Below are 7,943 nucleotides of genomic sequence, written 5' to 3' on the forward strand. Positions count from 1 at the left end.
AGCAAGTCGCTTGCAGAAGTTATTGCTGCAAGTTATTGCTAGCCGCTTGCAGCTGTGTTTACACAGCAGCTCAACAATTAAGCAAGATTCTTCCGCAAGTTCTTTGCCAAGAAACTTGCGTCAATAATTTGCTGATACTGTTTACATATGCTTTCAGTACCACTACGAGTGTCAGCCAAAGTGTAAAATGACAAGTAGGCGGGTGAGATATGCTGCAGCTCTTGTAATTGTAATGCAAAACGTGAAAATGAAAAAGAGAAGTATTTGGGTTAGAGAGTAGATAATGAGAAGATCGCAAAATCGTGCCTGTAATAACCTTTTGCAAGAACTGAGTATCGAGAGCATGGATACTTTTGAAAACTTTTGCAGAATGTCCTCAAATGATCTGGAGTATTTGTTGGTGTTAATAGTGCCCGTCATATCAAACTTGGGTAATGCTATTTCAGCAAAGGAACGTTTGCTACTCACTCTATGATTTATAGCCACCGGTGAGCTACGAATAAAATAGGCATTTCATTTATTTATGTGAAACACACAACCAAAAAAAGTTTGAATTTTGAAATCTTTTCTTTGTAGGATACGCATACAAGTCCCTAATGTACTTGTTTCATATTCCCGTCAGCACGATTTTTCTGATCGTACCCGAAGTATGTAGACCCATTTTTAACGTTTTGAAAAGGGAAAATTATTTGAAGATATGTGAAAACACAACAATGAAATTAAATTTTTATTGAAATAAACTGAATTTTACAGAATGATATGCTTATAAAATTGTTTTTTTTTCTAATGCTCATAAAATGGAAAGTGACAAGCTAAGTAAATAGAACATATAATGATTACACACAAGCGAGTGGATGCAGGTGGCAAAGGGGTTGTGTCTTCAAGTTATGCTACTTTCTGTGTACTTCTTTTATAGATGTGTCGAATATCGACGAGATTTCATTTAATGCGCTCATCTTCTTCACTCTATCCTTAAAGTCTCGGTTATGCACGTTCTGTATTTCGGGGTAGCTCTCCACGGCGTCAGTAAAATGTTCTGCATCCTGCTTCATCCATTCCCGTTTCTCCTCCATTTCTGAAATTTGTTTGCATATAATACGTAAGATGGTTGCATAAAATTAAGTCACCACAGTAAGTAAAATGTTAAATATGAGTGTTATGCAGACGACATACATACTCTAACTTGCGCTTCCTACTTGCAGGAAATAGAAATAAATCCTAAAAGCTGCAAGTTACTTGCAGATACTTGTTGCGTGGCGTTCACACTGGAAGCGGAAAACGTACAGCAAGTCACTTCTGCAATAAATTGCTACGGTCGCAAGTCGACTTGGCGATATGTTTACACTCTCAAATCGCGCGGCGAGTTCCTCCGCGCAAGTAAATTGCTGCAATAACTTGCTAGTGTAAACCGAGCATAAGACAACAACTGTCTGGCGCAGTTGTTAGATCGGTTACTGCTGCTACAATGGCAGGTTATCAAGATTCAAGTGAATCTGAAAATTCTGTTACAGTCGTTGCACGAGCGATGGGACACAGCATCTCCAAGGCAGCGAGGAAGTAGGAATTTTCCAGTACGACCATTCCACGAGTGTACCGTGAATATCAGGAATCCGGTAAAACATCAGCTCTCCGACATCGCTGCGGCCGAAAAAAGATCCTGCAAGAACGAGATCAATGATGACTGAAAAGGATCGTTTAACGTGACAGAAGTGCAATCCTTCCGCAAATTGCTGCAGATTTCAACGCAGGGCCATCAACAAGTGTCAGCGTGCAACTCTTTCAACGAAATGTAATCGATATGAGCTCTCGGAATCGAAGGCCCAATCGTGTACTCTTGATGACTGCACGACAGAGCATGAAACCTCGCCTGGGGCCGTCAACACCGACATTCGACTGTTGATGACTGGAAACATTGCCTTGTTGGACGAGTCTCATTTCAAAATTGTATCAAGAAGAAGGACGTATGGAGACAACCTCATAAACCCTGCGTGTCAGCAGGGGACTGTCCAAGCTGGTGGAGGCTCTGTAATGGTGTGGGAAGTGTGCACTTGGAGTTCTAACAGACCACTGATATGTCTAGATACGACTCTGATGGTGACATGTACATAAGCATTCCGTCTGTTTACCTGCATCCATTCACGTCCATTGTGCAATCCGAAGGACTTGTGAAATTCCAGCAGGACAATGCGACAATACTCACGTCCAGAATTGCTACAGAGTGATTCCAGGAACACTCTTCTGAGTTTAAACACTTCCGCTGGCCACCAAACTCCCCAGACATGAACATTATTGATCATATCTGTGATGTCTTGCAACGTAATGTTCAGAAGAGATATCCTACCCTTGTACTCTTAACTGATTTATGGACAGCCCTGCAGGATTCATGGTGTCACTTCCCTCCAGCCCTACATCAAACATTAGTCGAGTCCATGCCACGTTGTGTTGCGGCACTTCTGCGTGCCCGCATGGGCCCTACACGATATTAGGCAGGTGTGTCAGTTTCTTCGGCTCTTCAGTGTATTTAGTATAGAGATCACTGATTCTGAACTCCAAAAACACGAGGATATAATGTATCAATACTGCAGAATGGGTTCTTTGTGTGAGTGAGTATATCTTCAAGGTCCCTACCATATTCTGATGCAGCCATCAAGAAACAATATTCTCTTCACGAAGGCTTATTTTCCCAACGTAAAATACATTCTGTTCCAAATACATCTGATCTACACTCCTGGAAATTGAAATAAGAACACCGTGAATTCATTGTCCCAGGAAGGGGAAACTTTATTGACACATTCCTGGGATCAGATACATCACATGATCACACTGACAGAACCACAGACACATAGACACAGGCAACAGAGCATGCACAATGTCGGCACTAGTACAGTGTATATCCACCTTTCGCAGCAATGCAGGCTGCTATTCTCCCATGGAGACGATCGTAGAGATGCTGGATGTAGTCCTGTGGAACGGCTTGCCATGCCATTTCCACCTGGTGCCTCAGTTGGACCAGCGTTCGTGCTGGACGTGCAGACCGCGTGAGACGACGCTTCATCCAGTCCCAAACATGCTCAATGGGGGACAGATCCGGAGATCTTGCTGGCCAGGGTAGTTGACTTACACCTTCTAGAGCACGTTGGGTGGCACGGGATACATGCGGACGTGCATTGTCCTGTTGTAACAGCAAGTTCCCTTGCCGGTCTAGGAATGGTAGAACGATGGGTTCGATGACGGTTTGGATGCACCGTGCACTATTCAGTGTCCCCTCGACGATCACCAGTGGTGTACGGCCGGTGTAGGACATCGCTCCCCACACCATGATGCCGGGTGTTGGCCCTGTGTGCCTCGGTCGTATACAGTCCTGATTGTGGCGCTCACCTGCACGGCGCCAAACACGCATACGACCATCATTGGCACCAAGGCAGAAGCGACTCTCATCGCTGAAGACGACACGTCTCCATTCGTCCCTCCATTCACGCCTGTCGCGACACCACTGGAGGCGGGCTGCACGATGTTGGGGCGTGAGCGGAAGACGGCCTAACGGTGTGCGGGACCGTAGCCCAGCTTCATGGAGACGGTTGCGAATGGTCCTCGCCGATACCCCAGGAGCAACAGTGTCCCTAATTTGCTGGGAAGTGGCGGTGCGGTCCCCTACGGCACTGCGTAGGATCCTACGGTCTTGGCGTGCATCCGTGCGTCGCTGCGGTCCGGTCCCAGGTCGACGGGCACGTGCACCTTCCGCCGACCACTGGCGACAACATCGATGTACTGTGGAGACCTCACGCCCCACGTGTTGAGCAATTCGGCGGTACGTCCACCCGGCCTCCCGCATGCCCACTATACGCCCTCGCTCAAAGTCCGTCAACTGCACATACGGTTCACGTCCATGCTGTCGCGGCATGCTACCAGTCTTAAAGACTGCGATGGAGCTCCGTATGCCACGGCAAACTGGCTGACACTGACGGCGGCGGTGCACAAATGCTGCGCAGCTAGCGCCATTCGACGGCCAACACCGCGGTTCCTGGTGTGTCCGCTGTGCCGTGCGTGTGATCATTGCTTGTACAGCCCTCTCGCAGTGTCCGGAGCAAATATGGTGGGTCTGACACACCTGTGTCAATGTGTTCTTTTTTCCATTTCCAGGAGTGTATTTCGCAGTCGGCCAATGAGGACAGAGGTTACAGTAAGCCGATGAAAACAGTCTGATGCGAGTATTATATTTTGTAGTAGGTTCGCTTGAGGTACAATCGCAACCACACAAATGCGTTTGACGCAGGCATTCTCCCAGTTCCCGTAGTTTGTGATTCGATGAAAGCTGTTCGAATTCCGGCCAATGGATGGTTGCAAAATAGTTATGACTAATCAGAGGAAATTCTTCTGACTGGCTCCAAAGCCTTTAATAAGCCTGCCTCAAAGAGATAACGATGTGAATGTGCAGACATTTTTGTATTCAGTCTCATACCATTCTCGTTGAAGTTAGAAGTTCTAGGTTCCTGTTAGCTTTGTAAAAGAACTTCATGTCTCATACTTTGAAGGATTTTTCTGTAGAAATCTGTTGTGTATATAAGGCCTGTGGTATCAAAAGCAAAAGGATCTCACTATCCTGAAACATCACTTTCAAAATGAATAAATGTTTTTTTTCCTTCATATAAGGATCCGATCACAATAGGCGATAATTGGAGGGGGGGCACATGTTACACTAATTGCCATAAATGACATGCACACATAAAATTGGTTCGCTTTAGAGGGGAAGCGAAATAGGCAGAAATAAGTATATTATGCTGTTGCACATATATTAGTGAAATTAAGCTGTATACCAGATTCTTAATCAGTTGACATATTGCAGCCTCTCCCTAACAACAGAACTGACAATATTTTTTCTTCAACTTAGATAGTTTTCAGCATTTTTAATGTTTTTACTACACAGTTGTTCAACAAAATTTATGTTACCAAAATCTATGAGACAAGCTGATCAGATTTTTTCATCAGGCACATAATCAAAATATGTAAAAGAAAACAGGATGTTGATGAGGAAAGTAGTGTTAGAAATAATTAAGAACACCTTCAGTTAACTGTGGTATCTATGTACAGTGTCCTAAAAACTGGTGCCAAAGTTATTGTCCACCATGTGGATAATCTCTTAATGTACTTACTTGGATACAAGAATCATAAAATTTTAATATTTAGTGACATTGATATAGATGTGATGGTGCAAAAATTCTAAAAGTAGATTACTGCTGGATACCCTCTAGTCATAGGGTTATAATTGCCTTAACTATAAGCCCATGAGGCAGAATGCCTGTCCAAATAATGTTATATCAAACATTGGCACAGATGATGTAGTCTTAAATGTTGTTAAACAAATGCTCTCTGACCATGATGGAATTTTCCTAAAATTAATGGGGTGCAAAAAAAATCATGTTCAATCAATAGAACCCCAGATGGTGAGGCAGATAAATCCATCAAATACAACAAATCTTGTACAAAGACTTTTAACCATTGAACAGTATAATACTGTCATGTAGAATAAATTTTTAAGTGATCCTTTTGATTATTTCTTATATACCATTACAACTGTCTTTAATCAATATTGCCCCTTCATTATTAAACACAATAGACTAAATGCAACGAGAAAACAGGAAAGAAGTGTAACTGACTGATATACACCTAACTTAAATAACTTAAGAATTTTGTTAAAAACTTGCTATGACAAATCTTGCTGTAATAATAAGTACAGACATTCATATGCCAAATTAAAAAGGCTGCACAGAAATGATATCATTTCTGCAAAGGAAAAAGCAAATGACAGCTATATTTCTCAGGCTAGTTACAAATGTAAGGCAGCATGGAAAATAATTAAAGCAGAAAAGGGTTAATTGCAGAAAATCTATCTGTCTCTCTAAGGGCAAATGAACTAAATAATAGTTTCATAAATTCTGGGAAATTAGCTATAACAGATGAAAGAAATTTAGAGGGCAATGAAGGATGTTTACAGAAGGAACATTTCCAGACTGCCCCAAACTGACAATTGTCTTGCCCATATTCAATGAAGGAGACAGAACTTCACACCAAAATTACAGACCCATTGCAATAGTACCTACAATATTCAAAATTATTGAAACATTAATGAAAGACCAGTTAAATGATTTTTTTTTAGTTTTACAACCTCCTAAATATGGCCCAATATGAATTACAAAATAGGCTGTTATCAATATTACATGGTTTAGAAAATAGGGAATAAGTTTATGCAACTTTAGTAGATTTAACCAAGGCATTGACACTGTCACACATAGCATTTTATTTAAAAAACTTGAAAAATACAGAATAACTGATGTAGAACTGTTATTGCTGAAAACATATTTGCCAAACAGAAACCAAATGGTAGTTTTAAATTCAAATAACAAATCTGACCTCTTCAAGATGAAATATGGAGTGCCACAAGGATCTGTACTGGGACCTTTCTTATTTATTGTGTATGTGAATGATCTGCTCAACTTATTAACATATAAATCTGTAATATATGCTGATGGCACAATTTTTATCATGTCTCATAGGGACGCAAATGTTGTCAAACAAATGAACAACTCAATGATGGAAAAGGCAGCTCAATGGTTCCATGAAAACAGACTGTCATTAAATAAAAACAAAACTGAACCCATCCTCTTTTCCCTTGGAGATATTAATAATGGACCAAATAAACTCACACATTCAGTAAAATTGTTAGGTATATATATAGATATTAAATTATGCTGGCATAACCACACAGACGAGCTGTGCAATAAGTTGGCAAGAGTTTTATATCTCCTTAGGAAACTTAAGGATTGTGTCACTAAGAGTGTATGCTTATGGCGTACTATGTCTTATTCCATACACATTGTAACCTCCCCACAAAAATATAAAAAAATGAAAATGAACCAAGTGTAAACTCCCCACAGAAATATTAAATTAAATGAATTTTAGTTAGTGTAACCGCCCACGGACATAATAATTAAATGAATTTTAAATATTGTAACCTTTGAACAAAATTGGCTTCCATTTATATTCTCTGTGCAGAAATGCATTCACATTTAATGTACCCACAAAATTCTTTTCTCATTTAATGTTAAGTTCGAAACAGAAAAATTCCTAATCACCAAAATAATAAAAAATTCAGTAACCTGGTAAATTTTATGACGACAGCAGCACTGCGCCTCGGCCCTGTATTCTGAATAAAAAAGGAAAAACTCTTACCTCAATAAAAACTGCAAATATATCTGCTCTTACATAAAAACTTTTCGGCACAGCTTCGTGCAATGCTGGCCTATATTTTTTTTTTTTTTTTTTTGATTCTTAGAAGGAATGATCATGCATTGGAAATATTCTTTAAATTGAAATGAATGCTTTTCTTAAAAAATTACTTTATAAAACTTATTATTGGGGCATTTTTTAAAAAAGAAATTAATGACAGTTAATATACATTACTAGATATGCGCAAGGCAGCTTCTTTACCTTCTACAATAATACTCATCCTCCAAAGTCCCTACCAGAGCAGACTGCTGACACGCGCAGGCACGCGCCGACTACTGTCCACAACAACAGACTACTGAAGACTACTGTCGACTACTGCAGACTACTGAAGGCTACTGCCGACAAGCGACAAGCAACAACTAACTACATACTACTCTCTGGTCAGAGACTCTGCCATGCCTCGCCCATCGCCGGCAATGCATACGTCTTACATAACCCTCCACTGGGGGGGGCAAAAATTTGGCAGCAATGGTGAGTCAATTGGACTTGCCATGAGCAACAAATTTTTCTTAATTAACTAAGTTTACAATCATAGAATATATACATATATATAAGTGCAGAACATGAAATAAAATATAGTGCACATGCACTGAGTACAGAACATATCAAGCAAAGACATAATGTATACACAATGAGCACAAATCATATTAACAAATGAC

This window comes from Schistocerca piceifrons, chromosome 2 (assembly GCF_021461385.2).
Source record: "Schistocerca piceifrons isolate TAMUIC-IGC-003096 chromosome 2, iqSchPice1.1, whole genome shotgun sequence".
NCBI classification, from domain to species: Eukaryota; Metazoa; Arthropoda; class Insecta; order Orthoptera; family Acrididae; genus Schistocerca; species Schistocerca piceifrons.